This window comes from Uranotaenia lowii, chromosome 3 (assembly GCF_029784155.1).
Source record: "Uranotaenia lowii strain MFRU-FL chromosome 3, ASM2978415v1, whole genome shotgun sequence".
NCBI classification, from domain to species: domain Eukaryota; kingdom Metazoa; phylum Arthropoda; class Insecta; order Diptera; family Culicidae; genus Uranotaenia; species Uranotaenia lowii.
In genome coordinates, this window is record NC_073693.1 from 200066313 (window position 1) to 200085368 (window position 19056).

The following is a 19056-nucleotide window of genomic DNA, read 5'->3' on the forward strand; positions in this document are numbered from 1 at the left end:
GCCCATCGATTGACTGTATCGAAACGTGAGTGAAAGGGTGTGTATCTGAGGGGTGTAAGGTAGTGTTAGTGAATGCATTTCGATCGTGGTAGCACAGCTGTGTGATCGGTTCGAGGGTTCCCCTACGTTCAATTGAAAACCCAAAGTGAATAAAAAGATATTTAAATTTAGTTTTTACGCTTTGTTGAAAGCCAAAACAAAAATCATTGTGCTGTTTTGGCCTTGTGATATAGCTCAGTTGGCAAGTCTGTTGTCTCCTGAGCTTGAGTTCGAGCCCAAGAGAAAACATCGAGCACAGTTGTACCGGATAAGTTTTTCAATAACGATCCGCCAATTGCAACGTTGATAGAGTCGAGAATGCCATAAAGATGGTTAAACGAATATAATCGAAACAAAAAAATGTGCTGTTTTGAATGCACTTAGTCCTTTGTCGAAAATTATTTAAGAATCTCTGGCTCAAAAGGCAACAGGAAACAAAAACGGATGTCCAAAATTTGACGTGCTTTTCGAACCGGATGAAGAAAAAAAACTTTTGGATTGAGAAAAAAATGTAACACTATATTCCATTCCCATATATAACTCTGAATTAATGCTTATTTTGCACTATATATGTACTTATATAATGCAGAATTAATGCTCATACTATCCCAACATAGCCTTTAATAAGCAATACAAATGCTGAATTAGAGCACCATCAAAACGTCATTTTTCACCAGCCGTATAAAAGCATTAACAATGCATACTTAGAATACCTTTTTAATTATTTAATTGATTGATCATGATTGATGTGAAACGGAGATTCAAAATGGGAAATTATTCTTTGATTAATTAAAACGAACAAAAAATAAATTAAATCATTATCTACAACATCAATCAACCTGCTGAATGAATTATGCCTGCTTAATGAAAGCTTCCATGAAATTAGAAGTGATTATAATTGAATTATGAATTACCTTTGATGAGTTTCGAACCGAGGACCTCGCATCAGCCTTTATCTTTCCTTGCGCCTTTACCATTTTCACCACTCTTGATGCTGATAAGGTAGGTCAAAAAACCCGTACTTCAAGTACTGTTCGGGTCACACAAGCTTTAAAAAAGCTTAATATAAGCATTAGCAGGAAGTGTTAGTGCTACAGTCTTAATGCTTGTTAACTTTATATCAGGGGACTGAGATAAACGGAGAATCGTCGTTAATGATCAAACAAATTTTGCAGCCAATGATTAAATTTGTTATAATTTGTTGCAATTTGTTAGAGAGAATTAGAAGATTTCAGTAAAAATGAGAGAAACCGGTGCTTAGAGAGAGTAAAAATGTGCTAATTGTTGCAAATTGTAACAATTTGTTAAGCAGTTGTGGAATTTTGATCATTACCATTCCAAATGCAAAGAATTCTCTTTCCACTGCAATCCCTTGCTTTATATAGTAGCTTTATATGTGCATATAGTGCTATCATAAGTGCAATTTTTTTTTGCTTCTATGCATTAATAATGCTTATATAAAACTAACTTGCGTTAGAAACGTTGATTTATGCTGATAAAGGGTTGGCTTAATGCTTATGGTTACTTGGGTTGGGATCTAGAACTGCTCTTTGACTCGTTCAGAAGACCTATACCAATTTAAACTAATTTCAAAACTGAAGTTATGAAATCGTTTGGTACATCTTTGTACCTGAAAATAATCACATTTTCGTAGGTGATGGAAAGAATTAGAGAAACAAGAGGTATCAAAGAACGAAAGAACATAAGCCGTAAATATCATGAATTTTTCGAAAAAGATACAACTGCCGGTGAGCCGTCGTATCTTTTTCGAAAAATTCATTATATTTTAGTTTATTTAGTTTAGTTTAGTTTATTTATTTCGTCAACCGTAACGTAGACTACATAGTTTGATACATGTGAATTTCCTTAAGACTAGGTTTAAGCAGTGTCTGCTTTACAATTTCTCCTTTAGAGTTTAGATTTCTTCGATTAAAATATTGTTTGAGTTTTTGCCGAGACATTGTAAAGTCAATGGTTTCGCAGTGTTGATTGTAAGAGGCCATCATGCGATTTATTGGCCCGTTTTTCGCGTAGTTTGTGCGATAGTTATTAATGAAAAATAAATTTCGATTTCGGAGTTGCCGAGAAGGTGCATAAAAGTTTAATTTTGATAGAATTTCTTTTGAGTCAATACGCTGCGAAACAATATCGTTTACAAATGAAACCATTGCATATTCACGGCGTTCTTTTAGTGTTTGTATGTCAATGAGCATGCAGCGCGCTTTATATGATGGAAGTGGAAATGATGTCCAACCTAATTTACGAAGAGCATATAGTAGAAATTGCTTTTGTACTGATTCTATTCTTTCTTCGTGTGAAATTGAATAAGGTGACCAAACAACGCTGCAATATTCCAGTAAAGACCTTACATAGGCAATATATAGTGTTTTTATTGTGTATGGGTCTTGAAAATTAAAGCAAAAGCGCTTAATAAAGCCCAGCATGTTATTTGCCCTATGGATGATAGTATTGTAATGGTCTGTGAAAGTAAGTTTAGAGTCTAAGATAATTCCTAAATCCCTAACTCGTTCACATTTTTCTACATTCTGATCTCCTAATGTAATTGTGATGTTTGGTGTTGTTCTTTTTCTGCTAAATGATATTAAATTGCATTTTTTTACATTGAGCTTCAGAAGGCTTTTTTTGCACCACTGGTAGAAAATGTGAATTTCATTCTGGAATATGCTGATGTCTTCTTCATTTCTTATTTCCAAATAGAGCTTCATGTCGTCGGCATAAATGAGCATTTTAAGATTTTTGAGAATAAAGGAAATGTCGTTTACATAAAGTATGAAAAGTAGAGGTCCTAAATGAGATCCTTGCGGAACTCCTGAAGTGACTTGAATAGGGAGCGATTTCTTTCCATTGAAATTTATTATTTGTTGGCGATTCGTCAGGTATGATTCAAGCCATTTCAGGAGTTTAGATTTTATTCCAATTTTTTGTAATTTGAAAAGAAGCATTGGTATGTCTATGCGATCAAATGCCTTACTAAAGTCTGTATAAAGAGCTTCCACATGGTTGCCATTATCCATTGCATTCAATGAAAAGTCTATAAATTCAATTAAATTAGTTGAGGTTGAACGGCCTTTGAAAAAGCCATGTTGCCTGTCAGTTATTCGGTTCTTAATTTGGGAAAATAATTTTTCGTTTATAATTGCTTCAAAAAGCTTGGGAATGCAAGAGATAATGGCTATCCCGCGATAATTTCGAATGTCAGACTTTCGACCAGATTTGAAAATAGGCACTAAAAATGAGCTTTTCCAAATTTTAGGAAAATTTCCTGATTCCAATGACATATTGAAAAGCCAAAACAATGGAGCTGTCAGTTCCATTGCCAAACTTTTCATGAATACAGGAGGTATCCCGTCTGGTCCTGGACCTTTCGAAGCGTCTAGATTTTTTAGTCCTTGCAGAATATCCTGCACATGAACTTGATTAATGCTAATGTCCCTTGAGAATTCTGGGAAAAATGAAAAATAATCGCGATCACGATCTTCTTCATTAAATGTCGTATAAATTTCTTGAAAGAAATTTGCAAAAAGATTGCAAATTTGCTCCGAGTTATCACCGACATGTTCGTCAAGGTGCATTCTTGACGGAAAATTCCCAGATTTCAACTTCGTTTTCACGTAGTTGAAAAATTTCTTTGGACAAGTCTTTATTTCAAGCTCAGTTTTCTCATTATATTCTTCAAGTGCATTGCTAATGACCAAGTTCAGTTGATCGCATAAGTTCAAATACGATGCTAAATTTTCATTAGTATTGTGTTTTTTGTAAATTTTGTGTGCTTTTTGTTTCCGATTCTTTAAGTTCATGATTTGTCTGTTGAACCAGACCGGGTACTTAGAGTTTCGGTGACGTCTTCTTTTCTTCAATGGTGTTTCTTGTGAGATAATTCCAAATAAAATTTTGTAAAAGACGTCAGCAGCAGTTTCGATATTTCCTTCATTCCTAAAAATTTCTTGCCAATTGACACTGTTTAATCTATTCTTAATGTTTTCATAATTTGCAGATTGGTATTCAATGACTTCTTCATATTCGCAATCGTTGGGTCTTTGATGTTCATGTATAAATATGGAATATTCAATCGCCGTGTGAAACGCCTCGTTTTTCCATAAAGGGTTTTGCGCTTCAATAACGCAAAAATCTTCATAAATGTTTGTTAGTAAAAGGTCCAAATAGCAATTTTGCTGGTTTTTTATGTGATTAATTTGATTCAATCCCAAATTAGAAATTTTGTCAAAAATGAATTGCAAAGTTTCATTATCCCCAACGACTGGGAGTAATATGCTTTCATTTTCAGAGTCCTCGATGAAGTCAGCGTGGCGTTGATTGAAATCCCCATAGATATGGGGCTATTGGGGCTATTTACGGCTTATGTTCTTTCGTTCTTTGAAACCTCATGTTTCTATAATTCTTTCCATTACCTACGAAAATGTAAACTAATTTATTTACCAAAGCTCAATTTCAAATGACATGTTGGCAGCTTTTATTTTTCACAAAACTCAACAAATTACCATTACGGTTCTAATTTATGTGTTTACACGTGAACATTCTACAAACGTGGTTGACTGAATCTCGACGAAATTATAAACAAGTCTTTTGAAAACGTAAGATGATTTGAGCTAAGACAAAAAAGTTATTAAGCTTGAAAGAATGGTATATTCGGAGAGAATATAAGCTAGATTTACGGCCACAAATCTCATACTTAAATGCGTTCATATCTGCTCTCTTAAGATCAATTTCATAATCCTTGAAAGGCCCTTTGGATGCACCCTTTAGAAGTGAGCCTTGTAAAAGCCAGTAAAAACCCTTCAAAAAGTGTCGTTATAAATCTTTAAATGTGTTCTGGAAATGCTCTTCGAAAGTTTGCTTGTGTAGTTCTTAGGAGAGCACTGGCTCTTGGCAGGTCCATAAAAGAGCTTTGATGAAAAAGTCCTTAGAAATAACCTTGTAAGAGTCCTTGAACAGTCTCATGAAAGGTTCCAGGAAGAACCTTTGAAAGGTTCTGGTAAAAGGGACTTGGAATGTCTTCGGAAGGGCCCTTGGAAGAGCCTTGAGATAAATTTTTTATTTTTTTTTAAAAGTCCTCAGAAGGATCTTTGAAAGAGTCTTTGGAAAAGTCCCAAGATGGATCCTTGGAAGACTTTTGGCGGAGATCTAGAAGAGTGTTTGGAGGGCCATTGTAATATCTTTGAAAGAAACCATCCTAAGTCCTTGAACAGTCTCATGAAAGGTACCAGGAAGAACCTTCGAAAGGTTCTGGCAAAAAGGCCTTGGAATGTCTTCGGAAGGGCCCTTGGAAGAGCCTTGAGACAATTTTTCAAAAGTTTTTTTTTTGAAAAGTCCTCAGAAGGATCTTTGAAAGAGTCTTTGGAAAAGTCCCAAGATGGATCCTTGGAAGACTTTTGGAAGAGATCTAGAAAGAGTTTTTGGAGGACTCTTGTAACATCTTTGAAAGAAATCAGCGGAAAACGTTTAGGAAAGCGTCCTTAAACTGGCCTTTGGAAGGATCTTAGGAAGAGTCCTTGTACAGACAAAAGAAAAACCATTTATAATCATGGGATTGTTTTTTTTAAAGGCCCTTAGAAGAGCCTTTGAAAAGTTCTTGGAAAATCTTGAAAGGTCTATAAAAATGTCCTTGAAAAGTCTTTCGTTAGTGTAAGTGAGCTTGGATATCATACAGGGCCCTTAGAAGAACAGTTGAAAAAGGTTCTTTGAAAGTCATTGAAAAATTTTACGAAAGAACCTTGGAGAAATAGAATTGTTTTTCGAATAAAACATGAAAAAACTTTCCCAATCTACCCAAAAAAAACAATTAACCCTTACGCGTCCCTGAAATTTTTACCTGTTACAATCCCTGGAGTGTCAATTTGGCACTCCTGACTTAAAACACTATATCTCTTTTGTTTCTTTATCGATTTGTACAAAATTTATAGTTTTGGAAACCTCGTAAAGTATCACTAGACCACTAGAATCATTATGAAATTTCCTTTCTGATGAATATAAATGTATTACGAAAATCTTGCATGAAAACATTGGAAATCTAGTGCAAAGGTAAATTTAAGTGCAAGCAAATTTAAGAAATAGCAAATTTATCAAAAGTTCGAAAAACAGCTATTTTTGAAAATTTGTCAAAAATTCTGTGTTTCGTATTTTGAAAATCTAAAAACGCCAAAATGTGCCAATTATGTCAACTTTCCAATCCTCTTTTCAAAATGGTGTGACTGAAACAATTTTGACGATTAATTGATTGAAAAGTACGGTTATTACACCACTTTTTACATTTTTTGTTGTCATGATCTCAAAAAATTAAAAAAAAATATATATATATACTTATTCCCTAACGTTCAGCTGCATTAAACATCTACTTTCTTGGACACTAAGTGAATTTTTTTTGAGTATCCCGTAGCTGATTTACAGTCTTTTTCCGAAGCATGTTGTGGGATTTTTTTTTCTTAGACTTTGAATAACGGAATACTGAAGTTGGCGAATACTGTTGGAATTTGTGCTACATTAAGAGGTTTCCAAATCTATAAATTTTGTGAAAATCGGTTGAGAAACAAGAGAGATTTAGCAGTTTTAAGCGAGAAGTGTCAAATTGACACTCAAGGTCTGATTAGGGAAAAATTTCCCTGGGCTTTCAGGGTGCGTCCATAAAAAGTAGTGATGCAAAATTAAAGATTTCGAGGATTCATTAAGAGTTCCCGAAGAAATTGTAGTATTTGGATGCAAACATCCAGTAGTGTCATTTTGACACTTAAGCGCATATGAAGGTTGATAAGGTCGGCTATCCCCAGCAAACATTTAGATAGGTAAATTTTAGAACAAGAGTTATTCATATACACATAGCATATGAAATGATTTATTAAAGTTTGCCAAAATTGCATACAAAAGTGGAAGAGATATATCTACAATGACTGCATTCCATAAATTGTATTGCGATTTTATTTAACCTCTTATAAGTCAAATCTGCGATCGTGATTGAAAAAAAAATTACGTCATGACTGAGACAAGAACAAAGGGAACCCAATAGATGCAATTAAGCAAATAAAGCTACAGTGGACTGCAAAATTCGGGAAAATGTTATCAAAGCTGGTGAAAGGTAGAGTGTCGTTAGAGTAACAAATGAAGTTCCGCCCAATCATCGTATATCAGTTCTTTCCAATGATATTTGATATCGCCAGAAAGCAATCAACACATTTGCGACTTTTGAGCCACATACTTGTGAAGGTAATTATCCTTCGCTCAATTCGTGATAACCGGTTGTCGCAAATTTAAAAAATTACTCATTTAAACATTTTCAAGATAGCGATCGAAAGTTTCTTTTTTTTCATCGACATAAATTATCATTTCTATTACTATTTCATGTTGGCTGGTTCTACTGAGTCTATTTGGGATCATTTTTGAATTTTTCAAACCCTTGCAAACCCCTGCCCCTTTTTTGCAAAGATTTTAAGTAACGTTTACATGAGTAAATTTGAACTTTTAAGTTTGTATGAGAAAATTTAATATTTTGTACTTAAAAATCAACATAATTTTTGTTTCTTCTGTGGAACTGAGCCTGCTAATAATTTATATGCTAATTTATATTTTTTCAAAGAAAATCGTAACTTCGTATCTTGCTAGACAAAAAAGTTATTAGCTGTTTCACAAGGGTATGTCTTTTGTCATTGATAAAAAATAAATTAAATTTAGAACCGGTTATGGCTATAAATTTCCAATGTACAGAAGTAAAATGGAAATACATTTTTCTTTATTTTTTTTTTTGATACCTTTGACCCGGCGATATGTACCATTTCGTGAATCCTGGCTGAAAGTTTGGAAATGCTAATCAAACATTGACATGCGACCACCAAAAACATTTAATCAAATTTTGTTACGGTCGCCATGTAAAAGAAAAAGACACTTTCAATGGTTTGTCAGGATGGAAGGTCAAAAACTTTTGATCACATAAAAAAAACATAGTAACAGATCTGATCAAAATTGTCTTTCTCAATTGTCGAGCCTTTCGATTCTCCCTCAATAGCTTTATACTAAACATCTTCACAAGAAGATAACAACGTGTAAATACACTTATGTACGTACTGATAAAGTCAAGCAAACAACATTGCTTTGCACTTGGAATGGATTTCTTTTTGTTGAGATAGTAACTCCTTAACAATCCGCCGGGAAAAGTTATAGAATTTTGATAATGAATGAGCCTATAAGTAGACTCCGAAAAAAGAAAGCAAAATAAATCAAAAAGCATTAAGCAGCTGCTATCAAAAGTGGTGGTTATCATCTTTTTTAAAATAAAATTCAATATTTGTGAAATGAATTCCAATTTAAAAGACGACTGCTCTGTAATTGAGCCGACCGATGCATAATGTATAAAGCCGGCTATTTACGATCGCATTGTGAAGCGGCAGCAGCAAGCTAACCAATACGAACAGAAATCACATATCAGAAGAAGCGAGCGAGAAATCAACAACCTCGATCGCTTCGATGGTGTTTTAACAACAAGGGTCACCCCATCATCGATTGATCATCAGCCCTGACTGAGGCAACAGCTGTAACATGTGCGCGCTCTACTCGCTGGAACCGAACTTGGCACTTGGCTGCGGCACTGGCTGGCTGGAGTTTTCCACTCGACTCACCTACTAAGCTCTGAACTGGGTAGAGTAGCGAGTGACTGACTTGACTTTGTTGATGCTACCTATACTATATTTGTTAGTGTTGCTTACTAACTTTGACTTTGGCTTGACGCATACAACTCAACAACGAATATCGGCATAGCATCACGCCGCGGCCGTTTCGGGCTTTCTCTGCCGCTGGCTGACTATCTGGCTGGTGCTGATTCACTCAGACACTAATTTGCCATTACGATTTGTTTGTTTTTTTGTTCATTTCTTTTTCGGTTATGCTTTCAAAAGTATGGACGAAATTTTCGGTTTGATGGGTTCGTTCGTAGAATGCGCTGCAATTTGTTTATTTCAAAGTTTTAAATCGAAGATTCAATATTTTTTCTCAAAATACTTTTTTTTGAAATTCATAAATTACTAACTCTGAGTTTCACTTTTAAATTTAATTCATATTAAGAATTTTCAATTGAATTTTAGTTTCATTATGGATTCTGATTATAAATTCTCATTCTGAGTCCAAATTTCAAACCCTGGTTTCAATATTTGAATTTTAAATCCTGAATCTAAATTCTGAAACCTGTATTTGATATCCGTATCTGTTTTCCGATTGATGGATGCTGGATTCAAATAAAAGCATAATATTTAATACTTTAGATTTTGAACTTTATTAGTTTATGTCTGGAAAATATTTGACTAACTCTTTATTATATAATCCAGTTTAGTTCTTAAACGAAGCTCATCTGATTTCTTCGATATGGCTTTTAAAAGTTCAAATATGAATCATATTTGAGTGAAATCAAAAACTCAAAAACTGATGCAACTAACAAACCTACATGAAAGTCAAAATCTAATTCTGAATAAGTTAATTATTCTTCATTCAATCAAACAATATCACTTTACTTTGAGGTTCTCATTTCAGAATACAATTAAAAGTTAAATTTTATGAATTTGAGAAATTTAGAAAAATTATTACAAGTATTTTGGACATCACTAAAGAAAGTTTCAAAAACATACATATATCTATAACTCAATTTAGGTTAAACTTCTTAAAAATTCGTTAGATTTACCGCAAGGTTGCCAGAACTTTTTCAGCACGTATCAAAATTCTTCAGAATGTGGGTATGCTTAATAGCGGCACGTTATCCAAACGAACGGGAGAATTGTGCCAAGAAAAAAAAACTCAAGAAAAAAATTATGACACTATTTGTTTTTTTTTTGTTCGATTTGGCGTATAAGTTGAAAAATCTGGGCTTTATCCAATGAAATTCGGGCTACCGGCCCGTTCCGACTTTTCCTAAATTTTTCATTAAATATCCAGGCAAACCCAGAAAAAAACGAGCAATCTAGCGAGCTTAATTCACCGTATATTAACAGAATGGGAAAAAATAATCAAAACAACATTGTAGAACTTTTTCCGCAGAAGTCCAAATTATTTGTTTTCATGTTTCACAGTAAAAAAGTGTGTTCTAAAATGATTTTCATTCTATTTTCAAAAGTTATTTATACAACAAAAGCTTATGGGAAAAAAATCATTTCATATTCGGATTCGGACATCAAAATTAATCAAAAGTAGCTCTTAAATTCTTCGCATCTTGGGTAAAAATAAATTTTGTGGCTTCGTGTAAAACCCTTTTGAATGTGGAGTTATGCATTTAGAAGATTAAAAAAAACAAAAATAAAGTTTAGGGTTACTTTTCTTAGGGATATTTCTTATCAGCATAAAACTTTTTATGATATAAACAAGTATTTTTCTCATAACCAAAATGATAAGTAATAAAGTATGTATTAGATACTAGGTCTTAGATTTTTTTTTCTAATTCTTTTGACCATCGTGAGTAGTAAACACCTGTCACATGACTTTCACCTTGACGATGAGTTAAATTATTATATGATGAATGAATTTTAAAGTTCAAACGGTTGGTTTAAAATCCTGAACTTGTTTTTTAAACTTATTAAAGAAAATCCATTCTAAAGACGTGTAAGAATTATTGATTGTCAAGATTTAAGTTTCAAAACAAAATGTTTAAGGAAATGCAATTTGAGAATTACAAATAAAAGTTTCAATTTGTAATCGTCATCAGTGTAGTGAAATAAAATGTCTTAGGCCTAGAGTGGTATTGGATTTAAATCCGGCGAAGGCGAGAAAATTTTCTGAAACGTTTGTTAACACTTATTTTTAAGCATCTTTTGAAATCAAGGTAGTTTTCCGTTACGAGGCTGGGTCATTTGGCCGAAAGTCATGAGGCCTAAAGCCATTCGGCCGAAGGTCATTCAGCCGATGAACGTTAGGCCGAATGGGCTATCTGGCCGAATAGGCCACTAGACCGAATGGGTTATTCGGCCGACGGTTATCCAGCCGAAGGCTGTTAGGCTTAAAGAACGCAAGGCCGAAAGGATGTTCGACCGAATGGTCACTCGGCCGAGGTTCATAAGGCCGAATGGTCGCAAGGGTGAATGTTCGTAAGGCCGAATGTTCGTAAGGCCGAATGGTCAATAGGCCGAATGGTCGTAGGGCTAAATGGTCGTGAGGGCGAGTGGATGCTATACCGGAAGGTCGTAAGGCCGAAAAGTCGTAGGGCCGAATGGTCATAAGGCTGAATGATCGTCATGAATGGTACCTAGGTCAATAAGAAATCTTTTACACTTGTCTACATGCTAGGCCGAATGGTCGTTAGGCCGAATGGCTGTTAGGCCGAATGGACGATAGGCCGAATGGTCACAAGGTGAATGGTCGAATACGGCCTTGCATCCATTCGGCCTGATGACCATTCGGCATGATGACTATTCGGCCTAGCGACCATTCGGCCTTATGATCTTTTAGCATCCATTAAGCTTTACGACCATTCAGCCTATCGTTTATTCGGCCTTACGAACATTCGGCCCAACGACCATTCGGCCTAGCATCTATTCGCCCTTTCCACCATTTGACCCGACGACCATTCGGCCTAATGAACATTCGGCTTAACTATCTTTCGGCCTTACGACCTTTCGGCCTTACGACCTTTCGGCCTCTCGACCATTCGGCCTTATGACTATTCGGCATATCGTCCATTCGACCTAATGACCATTCGGCCTAACATCCATTCGGCCAAATAATATTCGGCCAAATAACCTAGCGACCTCCGGCCTAACATCTTTCAACCTATCGGCCTTCGGCCAAATGTCCGGCAACCCTTCCGTTACTACGATATCTTCATTTCTAAAATTTAAAATAATTACTTGGAAAAAACTCCTTGGGAGATTGAACCTCTAGCTCCCTCCTCCCCTCGTTCGAACGGCCTTGGTTCGGGGCAAAGATGGATTCAGAATATCTTAGGATTTTTTTCTTTGTGCTTTTCTTAAGTCCAGTGAAAACCATCCAAAAAAAATATTTACAGGGTTGCTAGCGAACCGGGAAAACTGGGAATACCGGGAAAAACTTTGGAATTTCATCGCATCACCGGGAAACCGGGGAAAAAACGGGAATTTCAGCATCTTGCCGGGAAAATTGTCATGCTTGAAAATTTTTCACTGAATTTCAAAATTATTTTAAAACTATTTTCTCTAATTTCCTTGGTCCAGTCATGAAAATGACTCTAGCTTATAGAGGTTTTACACTCTCACTTGAAGAGGTTTTGTGCTTTGAAAAGCTTGGTATTTGTTATTTTCTTTCACTTATAGAGGTTTCCCACTCTGGTTCGACTGTACCAGTTTTAGTTTTAGACGTCAAATGTTTCAGTGTTCGAAATAAGTATTCCATCAAATTATCTTATACAAAAAGCAATTAAGATAGCAGCTTGAGATGTTTTTAAGCAGAGTTACACCTCTTTTTCACCAGAAAAATAAATCAATGTTGTTGCTGTTGTTGATGTGTATTTCGTTTGAAATGGCCTGAGGAACGAAGCATTATATTGCAAGTGTTAAGTTTTTAATTTTTCCTACGTTAAGTTTATGCTTAAAGTTTCCTACGCTGTAATATATGTCTTAGGTAACAATTGTATCTAAAATAGCTCCTGTCGAAATCTAGGATCTTTACCCTGATACAAAATAATATCTTACATTCAAACGATTATAGTTCAGCCCTGTCTTATACATGATTTTTATATTTTTACAAATCTTTAGTTCAAATGACCAGAGCAATACTAAAGATATTCATTATCTTATATTGGAAGATTTTTTTTTCTTAAACATATCTTTGGATTTGTACAACTGCATTCAGAAAATAACTAAATATTTTCCTGCAATCTGATGATTTTTTGTTTCGTAAGACAAATCCCCATTCATGTTGACAAGCTCATTTGATCTTATGTTTCGATGTATTTTTTCAACACATTTCTATAAAAACTATACAATTTTTTATAGAACTCTATATTAATTTAAAAAAAATCACTGTGGCTGAAAGTTTATGGTTCAAGATCAATTTAACCGGACTTATTTTTGCAATATTGTCGATAAGAAAAAAAAAACAACGAATAGATGTCAATTTCATTAGATTCTATTTAAAAAAAAAAATAATGAAAATCTGTCAATTTGATACGAAAAGACTACGTGTTAAAAGACGCCGAAGTATTTGTCATAATTTCTTACCGTTCAACAAGTTTTGGGATACAATTTTTAGAAATTTGAGGCCCTTTACATTGAATTTTTCGTTCATCGTGATTTTATATTAAAAACAAATAAAATAAAAAAAAATCATCATTAATAACCGAGAAAAAAAAACCTGGGAAAAAACGGGAAAAACTTTGGAACTTCAAAACGAAAAATCGCTAGAAACCCAGTATTTATTAGAGCTGTATCGTCAATTCTAGCCAGGTACATAAAACGAACACACACATATAGGATCTCAGTGATACTTCATGTTTCTTTGAAGAGATCTAATTCAAACTTAACACTAAGGCGTACATCTCTTAAGGACATGATGACTTGCATCTTACAAATACTGAAACCCCCATATACCGTGACCGAGATTCAATCTCATGACCTCTGGCTTAGAAGACTTGAACGCTATCCTCTAGGCCACGGTTGGCGGCCTAGGTACATGTTTATAAAGTCAGAAATAAACAACGTTAAAACCAGGAAATATTAAACAGTCTCTGTTTTACGCTAGATTATTTAAGACTAAACTCAAAATTTAAATTTATTCTCATGGAAATCTTCGAGAAAGTTTAAGGATATTTAATTGAAATGGGAAATAGTGCATATATAAAGTAAAATGTTTAAATGCCTTCAGAATATTTCGAATACACCCTTCCACTCCTGCGTGGTTCGGTTCGTCTTTCGTGGGCCCTCCTTTTTCTATCAATGATTAGCAATTCTTGTTTTGCAGCTACTAACAGCAGCCAATACTTACAGTACTGGTTCCAGTGAGTGTTGTATGCGCTTCAAAAAAGAATAAAAATTACAGCTTTCTCGCAGCAGTAGCAGCAGCAGCAAGAAACCTCATTGCCAAATAGTGTGATCGCCGATTTGTGGTGTTTGTGATAATTCGCCAAACAAGTCAGTCGCCCAGTAGTAGCTTAAGCTGCTAAGCTGTCGCTTTGTGTGTCCTTAGGAGAAGGCCTGTTAGTGAAGCAGTCAATTGAATGGTGTAGTAAATTATAGCTGCTAAATAGTTAGAAGTGAGGGTCTATGGGCAAAGTTGCAATCGATAAATGTGATACGTGAATTGTGAAAAAGGGCGAATGAAGTGAATGAAGGAAGCAGAAAGTAACATCGGAGTCATAAGCCTATGTGAATGTCGACCGAAAAAGAGTGAAAACAAAATTGTGCAAATCGCATTATGCTGGGAGCAAACAAATAAGTGAAATATTCGAGCAAGGTGCTTGGTGTGTTACCACCCGCATAGTCATCGTAATACCAATACTAAACCGAATCGACGACGACAACAACAAATTGAGTGGCGAGAAGGGAGCCTTGAGAGGGTCTATTCAGCTTACTGGATTACATTTGGAACTTTCGCGAAAAGGGAGGGGAAGTTATTGGGGCCTAAGTATTGCTGGGAAAGTGAGTGCATTCAAGAACGGCTGCAGCAGCTGATGCACTTTTGTGTGTGGAATCAGGCAAAGTCAGTCAGTCATCGGGCAGTGCAGTGTTGTTGTTACTGACTGAGAGTGTTTTTGCCAGTAGACGCCACGAGGTCAATGCGTCAGGGGATATGCCTTGTCGTCGATCGTTGACGCGGCCATCAGGAAGACTCATGTAAGAAAAAGAGGTACACACAGTAAGTATTTAGTCGGATCAAAACAAAGCGGCATATGAATGAATATTGCCATTCGAGTTGTACAAACCATACGGCTTCACAGACACATCATTTTACCGGTTTAGAAATGCTTCCTTATTCTAATCGACCGTTAACGTTCCATAATGTATATGCAATTTGTTATTGCATTTTTTCGTGGGATTCGATAACTCACATAATACGTTGCAATCCAAATGTCAAATAATGGAATTAACTAAAAATGTTCTGCCAAGAGATTCATTAACACTTACAAGTTTTAGTATTTACACTCAATTTTGAGAAAAACAAACAAATATGTGGCTTTATAAAAAAAACTAGCTGACCTGGTGAAAAAAGTGTATGAGTGACCCGCTTCCACTTTTTATTGTACCACTGAATGAATGAAGGGGTGCTAAACCACTGGAAAACATTTCTTGTGCTCGAATACTCTCTCGTGTCAAATTTGGTTTCGTGTACTTTATTAGTTGCTATAAAATTAGTATCGAAGCCCCTCTTCCCACCTATCCCCTACCTGGAAGGAGGTTATCAAGATCAAACAATCCGTGTATTCAAAAAAAATCCATGCCAAATTCTGTTCCATTTGCTCGATTGTATGATTGTTTCCATGTCATATTTGGTTTAATTTGTTAGATAAGTTCTTGGTTTATGCAAAACAATCGTATGTGAGCTGCCGTCTTCCTTATTTGTATCCCCTATTGAAGGAGAAAGAAGTCTCAAATAAGCAAATAATCATTTTACGTATCTAAATGCTTTCCATTTGCTCTATTATTTAGATCTAGAGTTATGCAAAAAAATAGCCCCCCTCTCTCCTTCCTATCACCCAGTCGGCAGTAGTAGTTCCTATTAGGCAATAGTACCAAATGTTCATAAAAACATTCCTTGTGCTCAAATACCCTCTTTAGCCAAATTTTGTTCCATTTGCTGAGTGAGTTTCCGAGTGATGTAAAAAAAATGTATGAGAGCACCCTTCTCCCTTAAGATTTTTTGACTGTAAGAACGGAGGGTTCTCACAATATCAAAGAAACATTTCTCGTAGTCAAATACCTTTCCACGCCAAATTTTGCTCCATTTGCTTGCCCACTTCCTGGAAGAGGGAGCAGTCCCAAATTATTATAGGAACTTTCCCCGGCTCCAGTACCCTCATATACCAAGTTCCACGCAAATCGCTTCAGTAGTTTTCGAGTCTGAAGGGAACAGACAGACAGACAGACAGAAATTCATTCATATATTATATATAGATTAGATATTTGTCTTTTTACAGCCTATAAAGCTTTAAATTTCAATTTCATTATCCTAAAGAAACACTGTAACCTGCAATTAAAATTGAAACTTCCAGAACTTATTATTTGAGTAAATTTTCCCTTCAGCTTTTGTAATTGTATTTGTGAATACATGACAATATTGTGAATCGGACAATATTCTCTACATGAATTTAAAACTACCTCTAATTAATTTATAACAGAGATAGTTTTACTTTGTCTGTGGTTTTACCATCACATTTAAATTTAAATACAGTGCATAAATATTTTACTTCACGTTGCATCACAATCAAGGAGAAAAAACTTTTATAAATCTGACAAATAATTGATTTTAAAAAAGGATCGGTTGAATTTTGACAGTAGGCATTTTATAAAATCTGAATTTTTTAATGACTTCTAAGTCTCGTGAAACTTCTGTTTTCCAAGTAACAAAGAATCTTTAAATTCCGTTAAATGATAGGATAACAGTCATTACCTATTTTGTCAAAAAGATGAACATACAAACCAGAGGAAAAATTTACAAGACATCCCGGTTAACTTTGTTGATTTTTTTTATTTACTTAACAACTTTCTTGAAGACCAAATTACTTCCGAACCAATACCGCTTAGAAGATGAACAAAAAAAAAATTTTTTTGTAACTTTTAACCCATATAAGCCAACCCCTCTCCCCCCTTAGAAATTTTTTCCAAGTTATATTTTCAGTTCATAAAATGAATTTACTGTAGGAAATTACTTGATCTTAAAAGTCATTTAAAAATAAGTGTTAATAAACATGTTTGAAAATTGGCTCGCCTCCGGCAGCATTTAACCCTAAATCTTTTTACGCCTAAAACATTTCGTTTTACGACACTGTATTGAATCTATCAATTATAAATTTTGAGTAGCAATTCCACGAAACTGTTGTTTTAAAACTCAAATTTCGACACTCAAAAATCCTACATCTTCTTTAGAATGGGTTGTATTTAAGAAGTGTATTTATACAAGTTCAGAATTCTAAACCAACAAATTTAACTTCAAAAGTCATTCATCAAAACACTATTTCAAAATATCAACAAGCTGGGAGTATGTCTGAAATTTATATTTTTCTAAAAACTATTGATCTTCGACTGTAACAACTTCTTCTCGTTTTTCAATATGTTGATTACTTTATGTAATCGAGGTAATCCATAAAAAAACAAAGGGCATTGACTCCTTAAAACTCAAAAAGTCCGAGCCGCTTATAAAAAAATATTATAAACAAATATGCTGAGAGCCAGACAGGCGTTAACTACTCACGATGGTTAACAGATTGAGCAAAAAAAATCTTAAACGTAGTATGGACTACTTTATAGCTTATCACTTTGATTATTAAAAAAAAATCGTTTATGTCTCTACAATTTTACTTCGTGATTCTTTTTCTTCTACTTAAATGCTCATCTTCACATTCAATAAAGTTTTGATAAATTATACACTACGAAATTCATATTTTTCCGAGATGCAAAAAAAAATGAGCTTATTTATATTAGCTTGGGTGCCTTGAATCCAAATATATTATAGTTTTTTCCATCAGAATTTTTTCTTGCAATTTCCTTTAAAAGAAAGTAAAAATCCTATAGGAAACTTCAAAAACTTTCTCGGCAAATCTGTAAAACATTACAGAAATTGCGAAGAAAGGGATTTCAATAAATGATCAAATTTATATAAGACCGCACGCAAGTAATTTTGACTTCTGCGAAAAAAGTAATACAAGTGTTCGTCTTGTTCTCTATCCTTCATTTTGTAAAATCGAAGCCAGGCAATTTTTTTTAATTTTTTTTTTTAATTTAATTTTAAATTGAATTTATTTAATTTTATTTAATTTAATTTAATTAAATTTTTTAATTATTTTTAAAACAATTATTCATCTTAACTGATTGGTGATAGATAAAGTCCGACAAAAATTCGGGACTTGAAATTCATCCAATTAGTTAGTTAGTTAGTTAGTTAGTTAAAAATAGGTACTAAAATGCTGTGACCTGGAGTCATCAATTGAATTTTATTATTGAACTATAGTATTAATTTTGAAAAAAATCTATCCATAAGTTTAAAAAGATTTTTTTTCATTTCCATATTTGGTATTAATGTTTAGTTAAATTCACCATATTTTTTTATCCTAATATTTGGATTTTTTTAAATTAGTATATTTTTGTACTTCAAATCCAATTTTTTATTTTCAGAAAACATAATCAACTGAAATTCTATAAATTAACATTTTTAATGAGAACAACATGGTACGTTTCCCTCATTTTTATGAAATGTTCTTTTTTAAATCGATCATGATTATTTAATAAATCTTTGAAAAGTTCGAAACGTTATTTTTAGAAGTAACTCCAAAGTTTAATTTGTAAATTATTTTCTTAAACAAGTACTTACTTTGTGATTTAAAAGTTTACAACAAAACTCGGTATTCCTTACACTTTCAGGCGTTTTAATCATCAGCTCCGCAACATTAAATGATTTATCCTTTCCTCCAAAACCTAAGTGGATTTTATTTGACTTTGGTACTGAAGCGTACCTGATTCAAGACACTTCAATTCTTTTAACCCTCCAAGATACAGATTTTTTCGATTAAAAATATTCACAGAAGTTTACATTTAAGATAACAAACAACTTTTCTTTAACAAAAATTCTTAACGTTGAGGAAAAACAAAAAATAAAATAATAGCCAACCACAGAGGCTGGAGAACTACATTTTTCAGTACTTTTTTGGTTGTACTTTTTTTAAACATTTTATCAATTTTAAGACATATGTAAGGATTGTCTTATAGCTATAGTTTTATATAACTTTCGTTATAATTGTCCAGCCGAGCGAGTTCTGCCGTTGTCCTTTTACTAACAAACATTTATGAAGATTTTTGCGTAATTGAAGCGCAAAAAACCCCTTATGGAAAAACG

The 19056-nt window shown here is 34.1% G+C and overlaps 1 protein-coding gene across 5 annotated transcripts in view; it reads left to right on the forward strand.

Annotated features, from left to right (window-relative positions):
* The window catches only part of LOC129754581 (uncharacterized), a 318099-nt gene that overhangs the window by 7635 nt on the left and 291408 nt on the right, over window positions 1–19056 (forward strand). For 2 of the 5 annotated variants that reach the window (XM_055750719.1, XM_055750723.1), the window contains exon 2: window positions 13972–14865. The exons of 1 other annotated variant lie outside the window; for it this stretch is intronic. The gene's annotated coding sequence lies outside the window, so the exon portion shown is untranslated. The remainder of the gene's footprint in view (window positions 1–13971; window positions 14866–19056) is intronic. 2 more of the 5 variants (XM_055750721.1, XM_055750720.1) reach the window with 2 other exon arrangements.